At 37.5% G+C, this 27948-nt stretch overlaps 1 long non-coding RNA gene across 1 annotated transcript in view; it reads left to right on the top strand.

Annotated features, from left to right (window-relative positions):
- Positions 1 to 27948, top strand: part of LOC123388454 — a 182600-nt gene that overhangs the window by 29482 nt on the left and 125170 nt on the right. The window contains exon 2 of the long non-coding RNA XR_006602981.1: positions 22225 to 22469. This is a non-coding gene — a long non-coding RNA (uncharacterized LOC123388454). The remainder of the gene's footprint in view (positions 1 to 22224; positions 22470 to 27948) is intronic.

The following is a 27948-nucleotide window of genomic DNA, read 5'->3' as shown; positions in this document are numbered from 1 at the left end:
CCTAACCCTACACCTAAAGGAGCTGGAGAAAGAACAAGAAAGAAACCCTAAGCCCAGCAGGAGAAGAGAAATCATAAAGATCAGAGCAGAAATCAATGAAATAGAAACCAAAAAAACAATAGAACAAATCAACGAAACTAGGAGCTGGTTCTTTGAAAGAATTAATAAGATTGATAAACCCCTGGCCCGACTTATCAAAAAGAGAAGAGAAAGGACCCAAATAAATAAAATCATGAATGAAAGAGGAGAGATCACAACTAACACCAAAGAAATACAAACTATTATAAGAACATACTATGAGCAACTCTACGGCAATAAATTTGACAATCTGGAAGAAATGGATGCATTCCTAGAAACATATAAACTACCGCAACTGAACCAGGAAGAAATAGAAAGCCTGAACAGACCCATAACCAGTAAGGAGATAGAAACAGTCATTAAAAATCTCCAAACAAACAAAAAAAGCCCAGGGCCAGACGGCTTCCCGGGGGGAATTCTACCAAACATTTAAAGAAGAACTAATTCCTATTCTCCTGAAACTGTTCCAAAAAATAGAAATGGAAGGAAAACTTCCAAACTCATTTTATGAGGCCAGCATCACCTTGATCCCAAAACCAGACAAGGATCCCACCAAAAAAGAGAGCTATAGACCGATATCCTTGATGAACACAGATGCGAAAAATACTCAACAAAATACTAGCCAATAGGATTCAACAGTACATTAAAAAGATTATTCACCACGACCAGGTGGGATTTATTCCAGGGCTGCAAGGTTGGTTCAACATCCGCAAATCAGTCAATGTGATACAACACATCAATAAAAGAAAGAACAAGAACCATATGATACTCTCAATAGATGCTGAAAAAGCATTTGACAAAGTACAACATCCCTTCCTGATCAAAACTCTTCAAAGTGTAGGGATAGAGGGCACATACCTCAATATCATCAAAGCCATCTATGAAAAACCCACCGCAAATATCATTCTCAATGGAGAAAAACTGAAAGCTTTTCCGCTAAGGTCAGGAACACGGCAGGGATGTCCATTATCACCACTGCTATTCAACATAGTACTAGAGGTCCTAGCCTCAGCAATCAGACAACAAAAGGAAATTAAAGGCATCCAAATCGGCAAAGAAGAAGTCAAATTATCACTCTTCGCAGATGATATGATACTATATGTGGAAAACCCAAAAGACTCCACTCCAAAACTGCTAGAACTTATACAGGAATTCAGTAAAGTGTCAGGATATAAAATCAATGCACAGAAATCAGTTGCATTTCTCTACACCAACAGCAAGACAGAAGAAAGAGATATTAAGGAGTCAATCCCATTTACAATTGCATCCAAAACCATAAGATACCTAGGAATAAACCTAACCAAAGAGACACAGAATCTATACTCAGAAAACTATAAAGTACTCATGAAAGAAATTGAGGAAGACACAAAGAAATGGAAAAATGTTCCATGCTCCTGGATTGGAAGAATAAATATTGTGAAAATGTCTATGCTACCTAAAGCAATCTACACATTTAATGCAATTCCTATCAAAGTACCATCCATCTTTTTCAAAGAAATGGAACAAATAATTCTAAAATTTATATGGAACCAGAAAAGACCTCGAATAGCCAAAGGGATATTGAAAAAGAAAGCCAACGTTGGTGGCATCACAATTCCGGACTTCAAGCTCTATTACAAAGCTGTCATCATCAAGACAGCATGGTACTGGCACAAAAACAGACACATAGATCAATGGAACAGAATAGAGAGCCCAGAAATAGACCCTCAAATCTATGGTCAACTAATCTTCGACAAAGCAGGAAAGAATGTCCAATGGAAAAAAGACAGCCTTTTCAATAAATGGTGCTGGGAAAATTGGACAGCCACATGCAGAAAAATGAAATTGGACCATTTCCTTACACCACACACAAAAATAGACTCAAAATGGATGAAGGACCTCAATGTACGAAAGGAATCCATCAAAATCCTTGAGGAGAACACGGGCAGCAACCTCTTCGACCTCTGCCGCAGCAACATCTTCCTAGGAACAACGCAAAAGGCAAGGGAAGCAAGGGAAAAAAATGAACTACTGGGATTTCATCAAGATCAAAAGCTTTTGCACAGCAAAGGAAACAGTTAACAAAATCAAAAGACAACTGACAGAATGGGAGAAGATATTTGCAAACGACATATCAGATAAAGGACTAGTGTCCAGAATCTATAAAGAACTTAGCAAACTCAATACCCAAAGAACAAATAATCCAATCAAGAAATGGGCAGAAGACATGAACAGACATTTCTGCAAAGAAGACATCCAGATGGCGAACAGACACATGAAAAAGTGCTCCATATCACTCGGCATCAGGGAAATACAAATCAAAACCACAATGAGATATCACCTCACACCAGTCAGAATGGCTAAAATCAACAAGTCAGGAAATGACAGATGCTGGCGAGGATGCGGAGAAAGGGGAACCCTCCTACACTGTTGGTGGGAATGCAAGCTGGTGCAGCCACTCTGGAAAACAGCATGGAGGTTCCTCAAAATGTTGAAAATAGAACTGCCCTATGACCCAGCAATTGCACTATTGGGTATTTACCCTAAAGATACAAATGTAGTGATCCAAAGGGACACATGCACCCGAATGTTTATAGCAGCAATGTCCACAATAGCCAAACTATGGAAAGAACCTAGATGTCCATCAACAGATGAATGGATCAAGAAGATGTGGTATATATACACAATGGAATACTATGCAGCCATCAAAAGAAATGAAATCTTGCCATTTGCAACAACATGGATGGAACTAGAGCGTATCATGCTTAGCGAAATAAGTCAAGCAGAGAAAGACAACTATCATATGATCTCCCTGATATGAGGAAGTGGTGATGCAACATGGAGGCTTAAGTGGGTAGAAGAATAAATGAAACAAGATGGGATTGGGAGGGAGACAAACCATAAGTGACTCTTAATCTCACAAAACAAACTGAGGGTTGCCGGGCGGGAGGGGGTTTGGGAGAAGGGGGTGGGATTATGGACATTGGGGAGGGTATGTGATTTGGTGAGTGCTGTGAAGTGTGTAAACCTGGTGATTCACAGACCTGTACCCCTGGGGATAAAAATATATGTTTATAAAAAATAAAAAATTAAAAAAAAAAAAAAAAAAAAAAAAGAAAAAAAAAAAAAGAAAAAAGAAAATGATTCCCCCACTTTTTGTCCTTCCTTCTCTGGTTTTAATTGAGATTTTATGTAATTCCATTTTATCTTCTCTATTAGATTGTCAGTTATACTTTTAAAAAAATTTTTGGTGGTTGCCCTAGAGTTTTCAATACCCATTTTTAACTAAGAGTCCATCTTCAAATAACACTATTCCACTTTACCTGTAGTGTAGGTGCATTATAACAGAGAGCTATCGAATCTTCTCTCCCATCCCTTGTGACCTTGCTGTAATTTATTTCACTTATCTATATGCTATAGTCAATCAACATATTATTATTATTACTTAAATAGTTATCTTTTAGATCAATTAAGAATTAGAAAAATAAAACATTTTAATTTACCTTCCTTTATCCCTTCTATGACACTTTTCCTTTTTTTATAAAAGTCTGAGTTTCTGACCTGTATCATTTTCCTTCTCCCTGTAGAACTTCTTTTTACATTTTGTGCAGGGCAAGTCTGTTTTCATTTCCCTCAATTTTTGTTTTTCTGAAAAAGACTTTGTTTCTCTTTCACCTCTGAAGGGTAGTTTTGCTGGCTATCGGATCTGGGTTGATGGATTTTTCTTTGAACACTTCAAATATTTCACTCCACTCTCTTCTGGTTTGCATGACTTCTGACAAGAAGTCTGATGCACTTCTTAGGCTTGTTCCTTTATAAGGCATTCCTCCCCACTCTGTCTTTAAAGCTGTTCTGTCTTTATCTTTCTGCAGTTGGTTAGAGAAGGCTGGAGAAAGAGCAATGCCCTCCCCCAGATGGAGTAAGGTGCTGGCAGTTTATTTCCCCATAGAGTTATGGAGACACTTTAAGCATATAGCACAATGATTCCTCTTTCCCTCCCCTTACCAGATCCACTAGAGGATCTTATTCAGATCTTTACTATGGGAACTTATGGATTTCCTGAAATTTGAGGGTGCTTCTGTGCCTACAATCCTCAAAAGTTTCTCATTCTCATAGTAGTCCACACTCAGCCTCCAATGACTTTTCAAAACATCATTTTTGGTATTCCTACCAGTTTTTAATTCCAAAATCTTCTCTTGTAGGTAAGTAAATTGCAGCTGGGTGTTCTTGACTCTCCAGATTTTGGGGGTGATAGTTTTCCCTGAAACCTTATGTCTTTGATGGATCCAAGAAAAGTCACTGAATTTTCAGTTTGTCCAGTTCTTCTTGTAAGAATGGAAGTGTTGATGTCCAAGCTCTTATTAGAGATGAAATCAGAAGATTGTTTCAAAATTTATATGAAGATAACCAAGTCCCAGAGTAGCTAAACAGTTTTGAAAAATAAGAATAAAGCAGGAGGAGTCAGTCTAGACTGGTTATTAAAGACTTATTTATTATATGGCTATATTAATCAAGACAGTGTGGTTTGATAGAGGGATAGACATATAGATCAATGGAACAGTACAAAGAACCCAATATGCCCAACTGATTTTTAACAAAGTTGCAAAAGCAATTCAATGAAGGATAGTCTTTTTAACAAATGTGGGAATAATTGAACATGCATAGGTAAAACAAAACAGAACAAAACAAAAAACCCTAAAACCAAAAAAAGCCTTGATCTAAACCTCACACCCTATGCTGGCATAATTCTGAAATGGGTCATGTTAGTTTGCAAAATGTAAAACTATAAATCGTTCAGAAAACAAACACAGGAGAAAATCTTTTGGATCTAAGACTAGGCAAAGATTTATTTAGACTTTTAAACAGTGAACAAAAATAATAAATTAGAACTCATCAAAGTTAAAAACTTTTGCTCTGTAAAAGTCCTTGTAAAAGAGGATGAAAATACTAAGTGATAAACTGGGGAAACTACTTGCAAATCACATATCTGACAATAAAGAGCTTTCAAAACTCAGTAGAATAAAAAACAATCCCATTAGAAAATAAGTAAAAAACAGCAACAGACATTTCACTGAAGATGATATGTAGGGGTGCCTGGGTGGCTCAGTGGGTTAAGCCTCTGCTTTCACTTAGGCCATGGTCTCAGGGTCCTGGGATCAAGTCCCGCATCAGGCTCTCTGCTCAGTGGGGAGCCTGCTTCCCTCTCTCTCTCTGTGCCTGCTTCTCTGCCTACTTGTGATCTCTCTCTGTCAAATAAATGAGTAAAATCTTTTAGAAAAAGATGATATGTAAATGGAAGATATATACATGAAAAGAATTTCAATATCACTAGCCATTATAGAAATGCAAGTTAGTACCATGAGGTGTTATCACTATACATCTATTCAAATAGCTAAAATAAAAATAGTGATTAATACCAAAGGCTGGCAAGAATGTAAAGAAACCAGATTTCTCATACATTGCTGGTGGAAAAGTAAAATGGCACAGCTACTGCGGAAGATGGTTTAGTGGTTTCTTATAAAACTAAGCATAAATTTACCATGCAACTCAGCAACCACACACCTGGGCATGTATTCCAGAGAAATGAAAATTTCTATCCATACAAAAACCTGTACACGGATGTTCATAACAGAGCTAATTGCAATAATCAAAAACTGGAGAGAACCCAAATGTTCTTTTGGTGAATAATAGGTGAATGATTAAACAAACTGGTATATCCATACCCTGGAATACTCTTTAGCAATGAAAAGCATGAACTACAGATAACACACAACTTTGATGGATATTATGGGCATCATGCTGAATGAAAAAAGCCAATTTCAAAAGGTCACATACTGATCAATTCTATTTATATAATTTCAAAAATGATGAGGTTAAAAAGCTGGAGAGCAGATTAGTGGTGTCCAGGGGTTAGGGATATTGAGAGATGGCTTATGAGGTGGTGGAATTTCTCTGTTTCTGGATTGTGATGGTGGTTACAAGAATATACACATGTACCTTTGGGGGAAACTGGGTGAGGGATGCACAAGTCCTCGCTGTACTACATTTTCACCTTCATATGCATCTGTAATTGTATCAGCAAAATAGTTTTTTAAAAAAATAATCGTTTTTTTTTCCTTAGTGGAAAGACCTAAAAGATTTCTCTTTAAGCAAGTGATCAAGGCTGACATCACCAGGATGTCATGTTGATATCATGTACCTCCTGATAACATATGATGAGAAAGGCACTATGCTATCCTTCTCCAAAATATATAATCCCAATTTAATCATGAGAAACTATCAGATAAACCCAAATTGGGAGACATTTTGCAAAGTAATCTTTAAAATTATCAAAGTCATGAAAAATAAGGAAACATTGAGAAATTTACATAGATTGAAGGCAACTAGGAAGTTATGATGACTAAGTGCAACATAGTATTCTTGATTCAATCCTGGAACAAACAAACAAAAAAGGACATTAGTGGAAAACTTGTGAAGCACATTATAGAAAATAACTGATCAGTGCTCTTCAATGTGTTAGGTTGTGAATACATGGAAGGACTGATGAATTGTCCTAGATCGGAGAAGAGACATGATGACTAAATGCAATGTAGTATCCTGAATCAGATTCTGGAACAAAAAATGGACATTAGTGAAAAACTGATGAAATCCACATAAAATCTGCAGCTATATTAATAGTATTGTACCGAGTTTAATTTCTTAGTTTTGGTAACTATACCATAGTTTTATAAGATTTTGACACAGGGAATGCTGGATATGTGACAGCTGTCTGTTCAGTTTTTACAACTTTTATATAGTTTTTAAGTTATTTAAAAATAAACTTAAAAAATAGCACCTCCCCAGGAGATTCTAATCTGTAGCCAGGGCTGAGTACTGTTGCTAACACATCCTTTAGGTCCTGCCTCATGAGTTTCCACTGTGTTCTCCTACTCTCTCCTTCCCTTCCTTCATCAAAATCCCCCTGTTCTGGAGATATTTATTCTCAACTGGCTGATGGCCTAAATAGGATGAGGCAAGAAAAATGTTTCTACCACTACCCTAGTAGTTCATTCCAAAGTTACTAGCATGGGCACTATCCTATCTGCTGTAGCCTGGTTGCTGTTACATAGTAGGAATTTCCACCTCAGAGGTTCATTCCTTTGCATAAAGTATCATTAGATCATCATTTTTCAAGCAGCCCTGTGGATGTTGAAACATGATTCCAATAAGAATTATGAGTCATATGAATTGGTGTTGAGGGCTTTTTCTGTAACACCACAAAACATTGGGCATCCGTGGATGAGAAAGCTAAATTTGTCTAGGGTCCCCCACAATTCATTTTAACTGTGTAAACAGAGAAGACCAGGCCTTGATTGGAGGCAGGAGGCTGGCATTGTGGGAGGTTAGAGCCAGGTGCTTCATGACAGTGAAAAGCAAGGACAGCTGCAGAGGGTGATGCTCCAGTCTTAGAGAACTGCCTTAGGTAGAGATAGTCAACATCTTGGATTGCAAACTCCTGTTGCTATGACAGCTTCCAAGAGCACATTCAGTTCATCAGAGCCTGTGGCTTATTCAGTTGGCTCCACCCTCTTCCTGGAGTGCTGTGTTTATTAAGAGGGCCCTGCCCTTTATTTTGCTAGGATTAGTCATTATGGGTTGGTGAACTGCCCTTTTTCCCCCTCCACCCCAGCTTTTCATCTGCACCCTAGAAGGGAGGGCTGTGTCTTTGGGCCTGCTGAGAGTCCTTCAAGAGAGCTGATCTGAGAGAAAATTAAGAACAGCTGGGGGTAGACACAATGACATCATATGCCTCTAGCATAAAAGGCAGCTCAGAAACTCAGATTCAAAAAGGAGAGAAAAATAATGGGAATTGGAGAAAGGGGCTGAGACTTGGGAACTATGCAAAGGCTGATTACTGGGGAAGATAAGAGAAAAGATTAAGCTGGGAGCACAAGAACTAGCTGAGACACTGGAACTTTTAGTAGGGACCTATTAATCTAGATTTAGTGTTTGGAGTCTATAGATTTAACAGCTAAAAGCTAAACAAGGGCAGATTGGTAAAAAGCTGTGAAAATGCCCTGAGGCAGCTTATACTTAGGACTAAAGTTAACAAAGGAAATGGTTAGACTGAGTTTTATTACAGAGTAAGTTAGGAATTGGACCCTTTGCATAAAGACATCTTTATTGTTTTGTATGAGATTGCATAGTTTATATGTAAAAGTATACTTATTTACTTTTTTGTTCTAAAGATTCCTGTACATAAAATATTATGTCGATTTAGAATGAGATATCCTGATGAAAGTAAATGATAAACTTGTACGCTTGAAGGGACATTAGAGATGATCTAATTCAACCATGCTTTTATACATGAAGAAAATGAAACCTAGAGTGTTAGGTCATGTGTCCAAGATCATATAGCTATTGTGTGACAGAATTGTGGTTGGAACTTAGGTCTACCAGTTCCCAGGCAAATGCTGTTTTTTTTTTTGTTTTTTTGTTTTTTTTAATTTTTTATTTTTTATAAACATATATTTTTATCCCCAGGGGTACAGGTCTGTGAATCACCAGGTTTACACACTTCACAGCACTCACCAAATCACATACCCTCCCCAATGTCCATAATCCCACCCCCTTCTCCCAAACCCCCTCCCCCCGGCAACCCTCAGTTTGTTTTGTGAGATTAAGAGTCACTTATGGTTTGTCTCCCTCCCAATCCCATCTTGTTTCATTTATTCTTCTTCTACCCACTTAAGCCTCCATGTTTTCACCCCACATCTATTTTTCTTAGTTTAGCCATGCCCAAAGAGAGTCCCAACTTCTGTACTAGTGACTACCAGTGGCTATCACAGGTAAGAAGCAGACCACCTGGGATGAACCAAACTGCCTCTGCAGAATTTTTGCAGAATCCTTAACATATTAAGCATGATGTGAAAAAGTCACAATGAAAAATACCAAGATAGCAGTTATTTTATTACATCCTATTCTTTATGTGCCATCCTTAAACATAATGATGTTGCTCTGTTTAGCAGTTTTTAAAACATTATATTATCATGTTTAAACAGCAATATCTAGCAATACATAGTTATGTTGTCTGATTAAAGCAACCACACACAGAACTGATACTTTAAGCTATACAATCATGGGCAGTCACTACCACTCAGTGATAACCTTATTTTAATTGCAAGTATTTTTATTTGATATGTGAATAAACCTTTGGAAGGGTGACTTCCTTCTATCTTCTACCCTGAATAAGAGTAAAGTTTCTGTTACGAGTCTGAGACAGTTATAACCCAGGTAGTCTGCTTAATCAGAAAACTGCTGTTGTAACCTTAAAAATTACTGAGCACTGGTCCTCTTAAATAACATGTCTTATGGAATAGACATAATAGTATGTCTATTCCAAAAGGAAGACAACTTAACAGACCCTACCATACAGAGCAGAATTGATGAACTGTCAAAACAATAATTGAAATAAAACTAGAATATCATTGAAGAGCCAAGGGAACATATTGATAACACAAAGCAGGAATAAATAATTACCAAGAAGCATTCAGAAATACAAGCTGTGAAAAATATTAGTTGAATTAAAGATCTTGGTTGAGGGGTGAGGTTAATAACAACATAGATGCAGATGAAAAATGAATTAATGAACTGAATGACCAGACTGAAATATTTCCTAGAAGACATCAGAAAGGGAGAAATAGTAGAAAAATAATTTTTAAAAGTTTTAGACATACAGAGAATGGAAGGAGAAGTGTCAAGTCAGTATAATAAGAGCTCAAGGTGAGAAAAAAAATAAGTGGAAGAGAGGTAAGTGAGGAAATAAAGTCTTAATAAAATATGGATGACTGCAGTTTAAGAGGATTCAGATTTTTCCAAACAGGATATATAAGATAAACATTATATCTAAACACATTATATTAAAATTTAAAAACATCAAAGATGGATAGAAGACTTCTCAGAAAGAAAAAGCAGATCATTTACAAAGGCTATTGAAGTCTCAGTACTCAAAATACAGGAAGGAAGTGAAGTGCTAATCTCAAACTATTGAGAGGGAAAAAAACTTGTAACCTAGAATTTTATACCCTGCTAGACATCTTTTAAATGTAAGTTTGAAATATTCTCAGGTATTCAGGGCCTCAAAAATTTATCACACAAAGACTTTCTTTAATAAGTCCAGTAAAATAATACATACAATAAGTATAAATGGATTAACTTTCTCAGATGCCTTTTACAAATGTTCCTTTAATTTATCAGATGATCAACTCTTGCTTACTTTGGTGGGGTATCCAGTATTGAGTTATTTAAAGGGAGCCAGTGTCTGGAGTTTATGCTATTTTGTAGGAACCTTGAGGGGCCTGTTTCTGTTTTTGCTAGTCTTGTCTTTTCTGTTAATCTTACAAAGTACCTGAGGACACAATCTACTCGCAGGAGTACTTATTACAGTGCCCTTTCCATGGTAGGTATTCATTAGATGTCTGTGCCAGGGAGGAAGAGAAAAAGAGAGGGAGGGAGGGAGTTCTAGGGATGGAACATGAAGCTATAATTCCTTCCATTCAAGAAAATAGCTGTTCTCTCCTGTTTTTGTGACCTCTTAATGTGTGTCAGTATTTTGTGCTGCAGTGGAACACGTTTCTCATGTTAAGTTCAACTTCGAGTGACTCAAAGATAATTGAGCATTATTAATTTCACTACCAAATTATTAAAGGCAACCCACTTATTTTGAGTCCTTCTATGACCCTCAAACCCCCTCTGAGTCATAATGATGGAAAGTGACATGCTTGCATGCCAGTGGGCATTCCCAAGTCAGGAATAAGAAGAGAAAGTAATCCACAAGGGTTGTATTTTGTCTGGAATTTGTCAATACATCTACACAGAGCTGATGAAAATCTCTCTTCAGTGAGGTGGTTCTTTTTGTTCTTCTGTGACTGTATAGCAAGTACCCACTGAGACAGTATGGGTAATTCATACCTGTTGGCATCCAAACCCTAAAACTTTACTCTTGAATCAGACACCTTTGCTTCTCAGGGAAGAGTTGGTGTGTGGGTTGTGTTACACACTTCTCTTTCCTTTAAAATTATTGGTGTTTGGAGGCAGACAGAGTAAGAGGCACCAGGGATGACAGGGGCACCAGAGTTATTCCTTTAAACCCTTCTTTCAGGAAGATGTCATCTTTTCTACTCATCTAAAAATCATTTGTCTATGTTTAAGATACTTGCCTGTGAACAATTTTCAAACTTTTCTTAGTAATTATTTTGTTACAAATCCCAAATAAAAATTGCTGGACAGAACAGAAAATTGACAAGAGCAGACTCTGAAAACACATATATGACCAGGGACATCTTGGAGGCCAATATTATCATTGGCAGCAACTGCCAGTAGACTTCCACCCCACTCTCCTCTGCTCTTTGCTTTCGCACTCATGATTCAGTTCTTGGTCATGTGTTTTTAAGATTGAGTTGAGATTGTTAGCAGAAACTCTGGCATCTGGAATTAATTGAGTTGTTGCTCAGGTACTTGGAGTTCTTACTAAAAATTCTATGAAATCATATAACATTTGGACACTATGTGGATTTAATTCAGTAAACAGTCACAAAGCACCTTCTCAGTGCAGGCTCAGCTCTAGAGAGTGCACAGATATACTTATCAGTATAAAGGAGGTGCCAGAGCAGGAGTACAAATGAACTAGAGTTTTGAAGCAGGGATAGAATATATCCTGGTGGAACAAAAGGAAAGACTTCTTGAGAAGGTGGCCTTGGGGACTGGCATTAAATGATAGAATTTCTACAAGTAGAGGCATTCCTAGAAACAAGAACAGCTTAAGTGAAAGTAACAAGGTGAGAAATCATAGGATCCATTTAGGGCTAGTCTTAGTCCCCATGTATTGAGTCATTATTCTGTGCCATGCAAAATGTTAAGTGCTTTGCATGCATTCTGTTGTTTTATTGCCACCCATGGCAATCTCATTAGTTATAGGCAGTATCATCCCTACTATACTAATCAGGAGACTAAGGCTTACAGCAATTAAGTAACTTGGTCACCTGATTAGAGATGGCAGAACAGTAATTCAAAGCAGCTCTGTTGGGGGTCCAAAGCCTGACTGCCTGCCTTCTTTCCTTCCTTTTTCCTTCCTTCCTTCCTCCAGTTTTATTGAGATATATATATTTTTTATTGACATATACGACACTGTATTAGTTTAAGGTGTACAACCTGGTGATTTGATATAAGCGTATACTGTAAAATAATTACCACAGCAAGTTTGGTTAACCTCTATCAATTTACCATTAAGCTCTATGTATCAGAAATAAACATAACTGGAAAGAAAGATTAGGACCATGCTGTGGAGAACCTTAGACGTTAAGTGAAGGATTCTAAAGGTAAGGTGGCAGATTGTAAAGTTAAAAAGAAAGGGATTTCCCTGTAACAAGAAATGAGTGATTGGTAAGGGATCAGCAGATTAGAGACCAGTGAACAGTTCCAAAACATCTTTCCTCATCTGTTATGTCCCTTCTGGTTGGAGAATGATCCGATTAGGAAAGAGACCTCTCTGTTCCTTTTAAGCTCTTATGTAGAATTTCTACTTTGGGGGTGTCCTTTTTATTCCATCCAGTTTTTTGCCACTGCACATGGTCTTACCCTAGGAAGGGAAGGTCAGAATCTAAACTTTGTCTAACTGGAAAATTGGATTGCTTAAATTTCAGTTTCTGTTGTGTGATCTTGGATAGCTGAAGCCCCTCTTATCTTTTTGACTAATTCTTTATAGGTTAGTTCCGGTCTTCTATTTTTTTATGTACTTATTTTTAAAGATTTTATTTATTTATATATAAATATAAATATATATTTATAAATAAAGATTTTATTTATTTGAGAGAGAGCGAGAGAGAGCATGAATGGGGGTGAGGGGCAGAAGGAGAAGCCGACTCCCCACTTAGAGCCCAATGCAGGGGCCCGATCCCAGGACAGGATCATGACTTGAGCTGAAGGCAGACACCTAACTGACTGAGCCACCCAGGTTCCCCTGTTTGGGTCTTTTAAGTAGCTTCTCTTCAGTCATAAAAGAGGATTCAATAATTGCTTATCATTGGCAGGAACTGCCAGCAGACATCTGGCATCTGGAATTAAATTGAGTTTTTGTAATTTTCCTTTTAAGTCTCATCCAGAAACTGGAAGGCCCTCTGCCCTCACTTGGTAGTTAGCTACCTCTTTTACCCATCCCTTGGCTTGGGATCCAGAAGAAGCAGCATCTTAAGGTCTTTAGAACCTCTAAACTGCAATTCAGTTTTTGACCTTCCACATAAAAAATAACCTAAGGAGCCCTTAATGAATTTGGTGTTAGTTCAGGCAGAAACTTTAAAAAAGATTTTATTTTGAAGCAATTTTAGACTTGCAAAAAAGTTGCAAAAATAGTACATAGAATTCACTTCATGCCGCCTCACCAAATGTTAACACCTTACATAATCATAGTAAAACTTCTAAACAAGGAAATTAACACTGATAAAATTTGATGAATTACCTTACGCACGTTATCCAAATTTTGCCAGTTGTCCTAATGTCCTTTTTCTTTTGGGGGATCTAATCTACCATCCCACTCCATCTGGAACATTTCCTCAGTCTTTCTTTGTCTTTCATGCCCTTAACACTTTTTAAAAGTACTCATCAGCTATTTTGTAGATTGTCCTTCAATTTGTATTTATCTGATATTTTCATATCATTATGTTGAGTTTATGCTTTTCTGACAAGAACACCACAGAAGAATATCTGATCTTAGTGCATCATACCAGGAGGTTCATTGTATCTATGTGTCTCATTATTGGTAACATTAACATTGATTATTTGGTTAAGGGGGTGTCTGCCAGGTTTTTCCACCTTGAAGTTGCTATTTTCTTCTCTATAATTAATAAGAATCTTGTGGGGGGGCACCTGTTGGCCTCAATCAGTAGAACATGCAGCTCTTGATCTCAGAGTTGGGAGTTCAAGCCCCACACAAAATTATATATTTTGAGTGCATATAATTTACTTTAAAAAAAGAATCTTTTGGATAGGTACTTTGAGACTATGCAAACATTCTATTTATCATTATAATTTTGCCCACTAATTTTTGCGTCTCTCCATCTGTCTTAAACACTGTGAGTTCATATTGATACCTCAAATTCCAACCTAACAGTACAGGCCTCACTCTGACCTTTCTCCTTTCCTTATTTTTAACTCCTCTCTCCAACAATGAGAAAGCTGACATTCATTATCTACAATATATTCACATATTTGATCAACCCTAACTATAGTACTCTTGCTATTCTTTTCACCCTGTTCATGCCCACCCCCGTAGGTAAACAAACTCATTCATTTCTGCTTTATCATTTATGTATTTCTTTTTGCACAAATGAGCAGATGCATGTACATTTTTTATATACCATTCTTTTCTACAGGAAGGATATAATACTATAGAAACTCTTTCACAGTGTACTTTTTCTCACTTAACAGTATATCCTAGAAATCACTCCATGTCAGTTCACAGAGGTCTTCCTTATTCTTTTATGCCTTAGAACTCCATTGTGTAGATATACCATAGCTTATGCAAACATCCTATGTACGGGCATTGAGTTTTTTTCAATATTTTGAAATAACAATGCTGCAATTAAAAAAAACCTGGTACATATATATTTTTGTATTGTCAGAGATGTATCTTCATGGTTAATTCTTAGAAGTACGATTGCCGGATCAAAAGGTAAATACATGTTAGTTTTGTTAGCCAATGGCAAATTCATCCATGAGAACTGTACCAATAATGTGCATTCCCACCAACAGTGTTGGAGAGTGCTTATTTCTCTGCAGTCTCACAAAAGAATGTGTTGTCATTCTTTTACAGTATCATCAGTCTGATAAATAGTACCTTGACATTGTTTTCATTTATATTTCTCTAATTTTGAGTGAGGTGGAGCACCTTTTCACATGTTAAGGGAGGGATATCTAGATAGATAGATAATTTGTGAATTGTGTGGTTTTTGCCTCTACTCTCCTTTTCAACCAGTTTTTGGTCTTTTATTCAATGTTTTAGTGTTTTTCATATTTTGGGAAACTAGCATTTTATGATATGTGCTATAAATATTTTCTCCTAGTTTGTCAATTGTCCTTTTACTTTTTTTCATGTTTTTGTTGTGTTGAGATTATTTGCTTTTTTTTGAGAGTAGAAAACCAATGGGGAAATGAATCATTCTTTCTTTGTTTTACTTTATTTAATTTTTTGAATTTAAATTCATTTAATTAATGTGTAGTATATTATTAGTTTGAGAAGTAGAGTTCAGTGATTCATCAGTCCTACATAACACCCAGGGCTCATTACATCCCTTGCCCTCCTTAACGTCCATTACCCAGTTACCCCATTCCCCCAACACCCTCCCCTCCAGCAAACCCTTAGTTTGTTTCCTATGATTAAGAGTCTCTTATGATTTATGTCCCTCTCTGATGTTGTCTTGTTTTATTTTTCTCTCCCTTCCCCTATGCTCCTCTATTTTGTTTCTTAAGTTCTACATATTAGTGAAATCATATAATTGTCTTTCTCTGATTGACTTACTTCATTTAGCATAAGACACCCTAGTTCCAACAACATCATTGCAAATAGCAAGGTTTCATTTTTTTGATGGCTGAGTAATATTCTATTGTGTGTGTGTGTGTGTGTGTCACATCTGCTGCTAATGGACATCTGAGCTCTTTCCATAGTTTGGCTATTGTGGACATTGCTGCTATAAACATTCAGGTGCAGGTGGCCCTTCGGATCACTACATTTGTATCTTTAGGGTAAATACCCAGTAGTGCAATTGCTGGGTCATAGGGTAGTTCTATTATCAACCTTTTGAGGAGCCTCCATGCTGTTTTCCAAAGTGGCTGTACCAGCTAGCATTCCCACCAACAGTGGAAGAGAATTGGCCTTTCTCCACATCCTCGCCAACATTTGTCATTTCCTGACTTACTAATTTTAGCCATTCTGACCAGTGTGAGGTAATATCTCATTGTGGTTTTGTTTGTATTTCCCTGATGTCAAATGATGTTGAGCATTTTTTCATGTGTCTGTTGGCCATTTGAATGTCTTCTTTGCAGAAATGTCTGTTCATGTCTTCTGCCCATTTTTTGATTGGATTATGTGTCCCTTTTTAAAAAAATATATTTTATTTATTTATTTGACGGACAGAGATCACAAATAGGCAGAAGGCAGGCAGAGAGAGAGGAAGGGAAGCAGGCTTCCTGTCAAGCAGAGGGCCGGATGCGGGGCTCAATCCCAGAACCCTGGGATCATGACCTGAGCTGAAGGCAGAGGCTTTAACCCACTGAGCCACCCAGGCGCCCCTGGATTATGTGTCCTTTAGGTATTGAGTTTGTAAATTCTATAAAGATTTTGGATAATGGCCCTTTTTCTGATAAGACATTTGCAGATATCTTCTCCCATTCTGTCAGTTGAGGTTTTTTGCCTTTGTCAGCTGTTTCCTTTGCTATGCAAAAGCTTTTTATCTTGATGATAGTTCACTTTTGCTTTTGTTTCCCTTCAGAGATGTGTCTAGCAAGAAGTTACTGTGGGGCTGAGGTTGAAGAGGTTGCTACTTGTGTTCTCCTCAAGGATTTTGTTGGATTCCTATCTCACATTTAGGTCTTTCATCTGTTTTGAGTTTATTTTTGTGAATGGTGTAAGGAAATGGTCCAGTTTCATTCTTCTGCATGTGGCTGTCCAATTTTTCCAAACACCGGTTGTTGAAGAGACTGTCTTTTTTTCCTTTGGATATTCTTTCCTGCTTTGTCAAAGATTAGTTGACCATAGGGTTGAGGGTCCATTTCTGGGCTCTCTATTCTGTTCCATTGATCTATGTGTCTGTTTTTGTGCCAGTACTATACTGTCTTGATGATGACAGCTTTGTAATAGAACTTGAAGTCTGGAATTGTGATGCCACCAGGTTTGGTTTTCTTTTTCAACATTCCTATGGCTATTTGAGGTCTTTTCCATACAAATTTTAGGATTATTTGTTCCAGCTATGTGAAAAAGTTGATATTTTGATTGTATTGAATGTGTAGATTGCTTTAGGTAGCATAGACATTTGAACAATATTTGTTCCTCCAATCCATGAGCATGGAATGTTTATCCATTTCTTTGTGTCTTCCCCAATTTCTTGAGTATTCTATAGTTTTCAAAGTATAGATCCTTTGCCTCTTTGATTAGGTCTTCCTAGGTATTTTATGGTTTTGGGTGCAATTGTAAATGGGGTTGACTCCTTAATTTCTCTTTCTTCTTTCTCATTGTTAGTGTATAGAAATGCAACTGATTTCTATGCATTGATTTTATATCCTGTTACTTTGCTGAATTCCCGTATGAGTTCTAGTAGTTTTGGGGTGGAGTCTTTTGGGTTTTCCACATAAAGTACCATGTCATCTGTGAAGAGTGAGAGTTTGACTTCTTTGCTGATTCAGGTGCCTTTCTTTCTGTTGTCTGATTGCTGAGTCTAGGACTTCTAGTACTAGGTTGAACAGTAGTGGTGAGAGTGGACATCCCTGTTGTATTCTTGACCTTAGGGGAAAAGCTCTCAGTTTTTACCCATTGAGAATGATATTTGCTGTAGGCTTTTCCTGTATGGCTTTTATGATCTTGAGGTATGTTCCCTCTATCCCCACACTGTGAAGAGTTTTAATCAAGAAAAGATCCTGTACTTTGTCAGATGCTTTTTCTGCATCTATTGAGAGGATCATATGATTCTTGTCCTTTCTTCTATTAATGTAGTATATCACATTGATTGATTTGTGAATGTTGAGCTATACTTGCAGCCCAGGAATAAATCCCACCTGGTCATGGTGAATAGTCCTTTTAATATACTATTCTACTATTGGCTATAGTATCTTGGTGAGAATTTTTGCATCCATGTCCATCAGGGATATTGGTCTGCAATTCTCCTTTTTTTGGTAGGGTCTTTGTCTGGTTTTCAGATACAGGTAATGTTGACCTCATAATGAGGTTTAGAAGTTTTCCTTCCATTTCTGTTTTTTGAAACAGCTTCAGAAGAATAGGTATTAATTCTTTAAGTATTTGATAAAAATCCCCTGGGAAGCCATCCAGCCCTGGACTCTTGTTTTTTGGGAAATTTTGGTTACTGCTTCAATTTTCTTGCTGTTTATGGGTCTGTTCAGGTTTTTGCTTCCTTTCTGTTTCAGTTTTTGGTGGTTTATATGTTTCTAGGAATGCCTCCATTTCTTGCAGATTGCCTAATTTGTTGGCATATAGTTGCTCATAATGTGTTCTCAGTATCGTTTAAATAAGATGATGTTTATACCCAGTATCTTTCATTGCCTAGCATTGCATGGCAAGTTCCATACAACTAGGAATTTCCACAAGATGCACAGTGTTCAAGAACTGGAAGAGTCAGGAGATGGGGCTATGTACGGTAGGCCAGAAAAAGATGGTACTTTGGAGACTTTTGGGAGATTAAGAAAAGCTCACTTTTGGTATGCTTGACCCTTACATTCCTGTAGTTTGCCCAAGTACTATTGTTGGTTAGCTTTCTTTTCCTTTAAAAGCACTGTTTTTGTGTATATTGGGACCAGGAGATTCTGCAAATGGACTGCCTAGAGAGGAAATAACCCACCATTATTGGAGGAGATTCAGTTTTATACTTACTACCTTTGGGAAAACTCATGATGCAGTAACTGCAAAGACATACTAATCACTCCAATACCAAAACTTCCACAGTGCCATGGGTTTGTTGATGTTTTTTGTTTTCTGTATTTATGATGCTTTGATGTTTTGGGCACTTATCAACCCAGTGAGGGACTCTTCCTCCCCAAATTAGTTAATTTTAGAGATAAACAACTTGTCAACAAACAACAGCACATTATTGATATGCAGAGAAACTAATTCTGAGTTCATACCCTACCCTTCTCCTTTTATCAGGCTTCTACAGCCCAGGACACTATTCCTCTGCCCTAAATTACCCCATGGCTAGGTACTAGCCGACTAGGGAACACCCCTATAGCCCAGAGCCTTTCAACATTATTCCAACTATTCAGTCCTAAACCTATTCCTAAACCCACTGTGCTGCTTGTTTTCCCTGTTTCTTCTGTTTCCTCTCTCAGAAAACCATAATAAGGGCTTTTGCCCACGCTTTCCTCTCCTTTTACCTCCTGACTGACTCTTGTGCTTTCCTGTGCAGCCCTGCATGATGTGGTATGTCCCCTTCTTGGAAACTATGAGTAACAAAATATATTTTCAATGGCAGTTGTGTCCTGCTCTCACTATACCTGAATAATAATAAAACGTACATCTTGAAACACCATAAGAATGCAATTGACCAAACCCAGAGTGTAGGAAATTTTATAGGACAAATTGTTTGAAGTTTTACTAATTTAATTGGTTAAAATATAACTTTCATTATTGTTGTGATTTTGTACTCTTTGATTACTGTGAGACTGATTTTTCCATTCTGGTTTAGTAGTTGAGTATTTTCCTGTGAAGAAGTAAATTGTGTATTTTTGTCCTTTGACCATTTTATTCAGAATGTGTTATAAAGTGAACCTGATCAAAATGTTTCACAGATATAATGGTAAAATGTAAGATATAAAACTTTAAAAGGAAAGCATAGGAAAATGTCCAGATCAGGGGCTCGGTGAAAAATTCTTAAACTTGATACCAAAAGCATGATCTACAAAAGAAAACATTTATAAATTGTAACTTATAAATCTTAAACTTTTTTAAAAATTAAAATATAAAACTTTTGCTCTGTAAAAAACAATGCTAAGAGAATAACAGTCTACAGACTGGGAGAAAATATTTGCAAACTACATATACAACAAAGGACTAGTATCTATATAAAGAACCCTCAAAACTCAACAGGAAAAAAAAAAACACAACTGGAAAATGGGCAAAATATATGAAGAGACATTTCACTGAAGCAGATCCACAGATGGCAAATAAACACATGAAAATATATTCAACATCATTAGGTATCAGGAAATGCGAATTAAAACCACAATGAGATATCACTACACATCTTTTAGAATAGCTAAGATTAAAAAAAAAATACTGATAACATCAAATGCTAGTTAGGACATGGAGAACCTAGAACTCCCATACATTGTTCACAAGAATGTAAAATGGTATAATCACTCTGGAAAGAAGTATGATAATTTCTTATAAAATGAAAATGCAGTTACTATATAACATAGCTATGGTACTCTTGGACATTTATCCTAGATAAATGAAAACTGATGTCACATAAAAATGGGCACAAATGTTCATAGTAGCTTTATTTGTACTAACCCCAACTGGAAACAGCCCAAGTGTCTTTGAGTGCCTTATAGATAAACAAACTCTGGCACATCCATATCATGGAATACTACTCAATATAAAAAGAATGAATTTCTGATATGCACAAAATCCTGGGTGGATATTAAGGACTTGATACTTGGTGAAAAAAAAAAGCCTATCTCAAAAGGTCAACAATGTATGATTCTAATTACATAGGTTTCCTGAAATGACAAAACATACAGATGGAAGATAGATTAGTGGTTTCCAGGAGACAGGGGCAGGGGTGACAGGTGGGTGTGACTATAAAGAAGTAGCATCTGGGGGCGCCTGGATGGCTCAGTGGGTTAAAGCCTCTGCCTTCAGCTCGGGTCATGGTCTCAGGGTCCTGGGATCGAGCCCCGCATCGGGCTCTCTGCTCGGCGGGGAGCCTGCTTCCCCTTCTCTCTCTGCCTGCCTCTCTGCTTACTTGTGATCTCTCTCTGTCAAAATAAATAAGTAAAATTAAAAAAAAAAAAAGAAGTAGCATCTGGGAGTGCCGTTGTAGTGATGCTACAGTCTTCTATCTTCATTATGATTGCATGAGTCTATACACATGATAAAATTGCATAGAATTATACCCCTCTCACACACATGTGAGTACATATAAAAGCCAGTCTCAATTGAATAAGCGAGAGTCTAGGTAGCTGTATTTTACTATAATCAGTAAGATGTCACTGTGGGCGGGACAGCTGGGGTAAGCAGTCAGTGGACTTTATGAATTATTTTGCAAACTCCTATAAGTCTATAATTATTTCAGAAGAAAAAGTAAAAAGCAATGCTAGAGTTTTAATTGGAATAACACTGAATTACACATTAGTTTGGGGTCATCAATACCTTTACAGTGTTGTCTTCACATGTTCATGTATTTATTACCTTTGAAAAATATTTGTCATTTATTGCTTTTCTCAACCAAGATAGACAATGGACTATAATGTTTGCCTACATCAAGTCTAGAGCAAGCACATTTACTTTGGAGCATTTTACTCCAAATTTTCTGCATGACATGAGTTGGCTTCTTAGATGTTCCTCTTTACAATAGTTTTTAGTATGTGCTCTCCAGATTACTACATATATCTCTAATTTTTCACATTCTAAGTAAAGATAATTTTATAACACTTTATATGAAATGTAGAAACCTTGCAAAATCAGAGGCCAGTTTAACCCCTATCTGTCCATTTTTCAGAACTTGTCATATGTATTACATCTGCATATAAAGCCTACAAGATGACATCATTTTTGCTTTAAAAAGTGCCACATATTTTAAGAAATTAAGAGGAGCAAAATTAGTTTTTTTATATTTACCAAGATATTTATTACTTTTGCTTTTTAAATTTTTTTTCTTTTTTTAAGATTTTATTTTTAAGTAATCTCTATACCTAACATGTGTCTCAAACTTACAACCCTGAGATCAAGAGTCATATGCTTTACTGACTGAGCAAGTCTTAATTTTTTAAATGAGTATCCTACCTCTTCTTTTTTTAAAGTAGGCTTCACACCCATTGTAGAGCCCAACATGGAACTTGAACTCATGACTGTGAGATCAAGACCTGAGTTGAGACCAAGAGTTGGATGCTCAACCAACTAAGCCACCCAGGTGCTCCTCAAGCCTTTATTTTTCAAATGAGTATCTCATTTTCATTGGGTTAATTTCCCTTCAGCCTAATGAAGAACTTTCTTTTGTCAAGAGGTCAAGTAGTATCTAGGCAATAGTGCTATAGCTAATGAAGCCGGCAGGATCACTACTACAACTGCTATGTTGGTTTGTCACACTTAATAGATTCAGCTGGTAAGGAGACAATAAGCCCAAATGGATTCAGTTGATTAGACAACAACAGTTTAAGATCAGCATGGCATTAACAATTCCATATCTCTAGTCCCACAGGATTACACTGAACCAGAGGGTCCAGATGATAGGTGGCACAGTGGGTTGCCCTGCCACTGAGGAGTCAATTCTAAACCACAACGGGCATTTTTATGGCATGCAGCTGTACCCTAAGGAAGGAGGAGCAAGGTGATCAACAGACATTCAGAAGATGGAGAAAACAGTCTCATGATAGTTCCTTATCAGGCGGCTTATTTCCCTTGCTCCAGGAAGAGTTGGTGTTCTCTGAAGGCACAGGTAAGACTATGGTCAAGCCCTGATTAAGTGGTCCATGTGTGACAAAAATACCTTTGGGGCATTATGTGGTGGAGCTAGTCTTCCACACCTTTAACATTTCTTGCAGTTTGGGTCTGCTGGCAAATAATTTTTTTTACTTATGTTTCATCTGAATGTCTTTGTCTTGCCTTCATTCTTGAATGTATTTGCTGAGATAGAATTTTGGGTTGGCTTTTTCTTTATTACTTTAAAGATGTTGGTCTTTTCTCTTTGGTTTCCCTTGTTTCTGATGTCAGCCGTATTTGAAACTCTTTCCCCTTTGTATATAAAGTGTTTTCTCTGGCTGCTTTTTTGATTTTCTAATTATATTTGTTTTTCAGCAGTTTGTGATATTTTCAGAGTTTTGTTTTCTATCCTTTAGGGGTTTGCTCTGCTACTTAAATCTTTAAATTGTGTATTTCTCCAGATTTGGGGAAGTTTAAGCCATCACATATTCAGTTTTTTTTCTACCCCATCCTCTGCAACCTCTCTCTCTAGAACTCTAATTTCATGTATGTTAGACCTTTGAATATATTCCCATCTGTCCCTGAGGCTCTGTTCATGTTTTTGTTTCCTAATATGTTTTTCTCTCTTTTCTTCACATTGGATATTTATATTGTTCTATCTTGAGTTTACTGAAACTTTACCTCTTTCATTTCCATTCTGCTGTTGAACCTATGCAGTGAATTTTTAAAATTTCATATTATTTTTCGATTCTGAAATTTTTATTTGGTTCTATTTTTTCATGGTTCCTGTTTCTCTGCTGTGATTTTTCTATCTTTTCATTCATTATAAGCATATCTTCTTTTATTTTCTTGAACAGAGTTATTAATAATCACTTTAAAATTCTCATCTGCTAATTCCAGGCTCTGGGTCATCTCAGATTTGTTCTCTGTTGGTTTGCTCTTGTAAATGGGTCAAAATTTCCAGGTTCATCACAAGCTGAATAACTTTGGATTATATCCTGGATATGTTAAATGGAGACTTTGGATTCTGGTTTATTCCCCTGAAAAATATTGATTTCATTGCTTTGGTAGATAGTTAATGTGTTTAGATTCAAACTGTGAACTTTGCCTCTAGGTAGTAGTTGAAATCTTAGTTGAGGGCTTTCATTTTCAACTGAAGTCTGTTCCATGTATGTGTGGTTTGGGAGTCAGCTGAGATTGAGATAGAGTCTATAGATAGAAATTGGGGCTCCCTGGCTCTAGGTCTCTCCTTTCCAGGATTCCTCCTTAGTTTCCAATGGCCTTGGTTATTCTGAGCTGTGCCTATATTTCTTCATACCAGATAGATTGTGAGTTTGCTATTGTTGTCTTACTTTTGGTGTCTTAGCTACTTGGCAGCTTTAGTTTGCCCTTACTCTAAAAGCTGTAAAAATGGGTAATCACCTTGTGCCAACTCCCCTTCAAAATATGCCTGCTTCTGTTCACTCTGTAGTCTCTTCATATTGTTGTTTTTAATATTTTCCCCAGAGTTTATAGCTGCTGTCTACAGGAAGATCAGGATCAATAGGAGTTTCCTCAGCCATATGAGAAGCAGAAGAAACTATCCTGCTTAATCTTGATTTTGCTATTGCCAGGTTGTCCTTAACATGGGATTCTGTCTCAGAAGGGAGCCTTGGTGGTCAGTGTTGAGAGTTCATAGAGGCTAGATTCCACTAGGACCTTCAGTCCTTCTTGCTACAATCTCCTTGTACTCACTTGCTATTGGAGAGTGTATAGCCCCTCCTAGCTTCAGCTGCTAATTCTCAGTTGTCCTACCATGTTTTCCAGTGCATATCCATTAGCTGTTTTTCCTTGTGAGCTCCTATTATGCTAGTGTTATTGGCTACTTCAGTTGTAATGTGTAACTATGGGGAGAAAATAAACCTTAAGCCTTGGCTGGTGTCCCACAATGATTTTGATGGGGGGAAAACTTGCCTCTAGAGAGAAAACCTCTAGTGTTACAAGTGGTAACTCAGCCTTGGCATTGCTTTGTTTTAAGAGAAACCACTTCCAATTGTAGTCCTCTAGCTTTCAGGGTACTAGTATGTGGATGCAGGCAGGAAAAAAACTTTTAGGGGCAAGCCAATCTACATGTATCTCTTACCTAGCACCCATCATCCCAGGCAGCCCTGAGTTCCACCCTAAAGTTACCCTGCCACCCCTGGTGCGCTTTATTCTACCGCTTATATGTCTCCCAATGGCAGAACAGAAAGTGGTCATCTCAGGATAATGATAACAAGAGAAAAAGGAGCACATTTGAAAAATAATCCCACCTTAATTCCAGTCCATTATTCTTTTCCTTCTTTTTGGGGCTGTCTTTCCCCCAGTCCTGTTGTACTCAGTGCTCCGATCCATCCACCTTTTGTTTTCTTAGCGCTTTCCTCACTATTTTTATACTATTTTGTTAGAACCATCCATCTCTGGATTCTGTGACATGTCCAGGGTTGGGTTCTGGAGAGAGGGCCAGTTTGTAATTTTTCAATTTTAATAAGAACTGAAATAACTATTTCTTTTCATTAAAAAGTAAAAATACCTTAAAAATTTTAAGTATATATTTCAGGACATTGGAACTTTACAACAAGAGATTCCTTCTGAACCCCAGAAGACCTTTGAGAATTTCAAACAATGAAGAGAATAACTGATCATCAGCTTTGGGTGCTTCCTCAGTTAATGACATAGATGTGAGATCAACATCTGGGGTATAGATATAAAATGCACCTTTGCCTACATACATCCTAACAGTACCAAAGACAACTTTTATTTTCATGAAATGTCTCATCAATAGGCTAGAAAGTAATGAAGACTTTTCCTGTGGCATTATTGACCACATAGGGCTGTGATTGCAATGCTATTTTTTATCTAATAAAACTAACAGTATCTGATTATTTTTTCCTTTGCTTATGAGCTTTGCATATAGTCTTATGAGGATAAGTTGTAATTTATAGCTTCTAAGGAGATTAGGCTGATAGAAAGTTTGAATGAAAAAAAAAAGCCATATCAAATTCCTCTAGTTCTTAATTTTGTCTGAGCTATTAAAACCCAATTAGACACAGACCAAATTCTTGTTTATTAGAAGCTTCAGAAGTCTTATAAATGAGTGCTAACATAGTTATGGGAGTCCATTGCTTACTACATGCAGTCTTTTGCAAAAAAGCATCACATCATTTTAATAACAAGAGTGCGTTCCATGAATATACTCATTCACATTGAGAGAACAGGCCCAACCATTTACAATCTAGTGATTCCAACTGTTTAAGCAAATGAGTGCATAAGCCATTAGCTAGCTTCTTTCCTTCTTACTACTTCTCTGTCATTAGTACTCCATCCCCACCTCCAAGCCTGTTGAAGCACTATTCATGTCCTCTAGGACCAGCTCAAATAGTGTTGAGCCCAATGCCTCCTCCACAAAACAGAATTGATTGCTTTCTCCTTTATTCTCTCTGTGTCTAACACCAAGTTCCAAACCTAGCCTGTAGTAAATGTTAGGTGAATGCTGTAAGAGTAAAACCAACTGTGAAATGTTATCATTTTGGGGTATTGGCCACAAAGATGGTGCTTTCAAAAGGACCGTTTTCCATTACTCCCAAGACCCAAGCAAGCATGCTAACAAGACCACTTGTCTACGACTTGCTGTGGCTATTTATATCAGGAGCAGAGGGAACCAAGCAGCATGGCATTTACTGAGACTGTGGATGCTGGCATTAGCTTGCCTGTGCTTGGGGGAGTAGGGTAAGGTACTCCTCATTTGTGTGCTTGGCCAGGGCACACCATGGGCACAGAGACAGGCCTCTTCCATCAATCACATGCTTCTATAACTGCCACTGCCCAACAGCACAGGGGTGGATAACAAATGTGTTTTGGTGATATTTTCAAGGGGAAAAAAGGAGTGCTATTAGAATCCAAGGTGTTGATTTTCTTCTATAGAAAACATCCCCTTCCTGTTTCATCAGAAACCCTTCGAATTTTGAAACCTTTTAAATTAGAAGTATTGGAGATCCCTTTTTACTTACACTGACAAATGAGTTACTCACCTTTATCCCCTCCCCATTATGTTCTTCATTTGAGGCAAACACGATGTTCATTTAACTTTTGCATCCTCAGATTAACTGCAAGTGGAACAATCTAATACATCTCCTCAGTGTTGGAGCTTAAGTTCTGAGGACATCATTTTTCATTTTCAAATGAAGCTGACATCAAGAAAGAACAGCAGACCAAGCAGCAATTGCTGTCCTTCTCTGTTTTGCAAAGTATCTCTTGCAAGAAAAGAGCTCATGAAACTTGGCTCCATTTCCCACAGCCGTGGGATAAGGGTCGCATGTAAACAATGATATCCTGTGCTACTTGGGCCTCCCTTAACTGTCTTTGTTGCTTTAGAAAGAACTGCCAAGTGGGGTGTTTCTCAGAGCTCATGCTTGACATTCCAGAAATACTGTAGAGTCCACTTCAAAGATGGTACTTGGCATATGAAATTTGTGACTTGGTGCACTCTTGATGGTTATGGGGCACGTTGACACATTCTTTCAAATTACATAGGAAATACACCCTCCACGATGAATGAAGGTGGGCCTGTTGCAGGAGACCTTTGCACTTACCACTTAGGTATTTTTCTGGAAAGCTATGGTAGTTTGGGGCTTAGGATGACCATGGTTGCTGAACTAGTGACATTGAGATGATTGCTACAAGATAAGCTTTTGGGTTGTTGATAGAGCACTAACTGGGAGTCAGGAGACCTGGATTCTACTGCCCAGTGGACTAACTCTTTGGCCTTGTGAAATGTCCTTGGTCTCTCTGGTCTCAGTTTTCATTTTTTGAAATGATGGGATTATACTAGATAATCTTCTAACTCCTTTCTGGCTCTAAATTTGATCATGTGACATAAAACAGTAAAAACTAAACAGGAAGGCAGGACACAGAAGTTTCCAGTCCAGGCTCTGCTACTTACTGTGACTTGGCACAAGTCGCTTAGCCTCCCAGCCTCAGGTCTCCATCTCTGGGGAGACTAGTATCTTCTCTACCTGCCTCACCTGGTGGTTGTACCCATCAGGTAAAAAAACATCTTTTTCACAGAGCATTTGCTGAGCAACTACTCTGGGGCACCAGCTTAATAGATGGCAAAGATATAGAGGTTATTAGATTATTTGTTACTACTACTAATATTAGCTACAATTTAGTGAGCCCTTCCTATCACCAGGCACTTAGGTACAATATTCCATTTAGTCTACATTTTATGGATGAGGAAACTGAAGTTCAAGGAGGTTGGATCACTTCCTCAAGATCATGTAGCTAGGCAGAGCTGAAGCTGAAATTTGTACGAGGGTTCTGTTCTTTATTTTAAAAGTTAAAAACATCTCACCTCCTGCCAAGGAGCTTGTGTTACTATTATTATTTCTTTCCTGGGCCACAGTGCCTGAATCTCATGACCTGGAAGCTGTGCACATGTAGGGGGAGGCATGGGAGGAGACTGGCTGGGCTGGGGC

The sequence above is a fragment of the Mustela putorius genome, unplaced genomic scaffold (genome assembly GCF_011764305.1).
Source record: "Mustela putorius furo isolate JIRA1106 unplaced genomic scaffold, ASM1176430v1.1 tig00003899_pilon_pilon_pilon, whole genome shotgun sequence".
NCBI lineage: Eukaryota > Metazoa > Chordata > Mammalia > Carnivora > Mustelidae > Mustela > Mustela putorius.
This window is presented reverse-complemented; position numbering and strand designations above follow the sequence as displayed.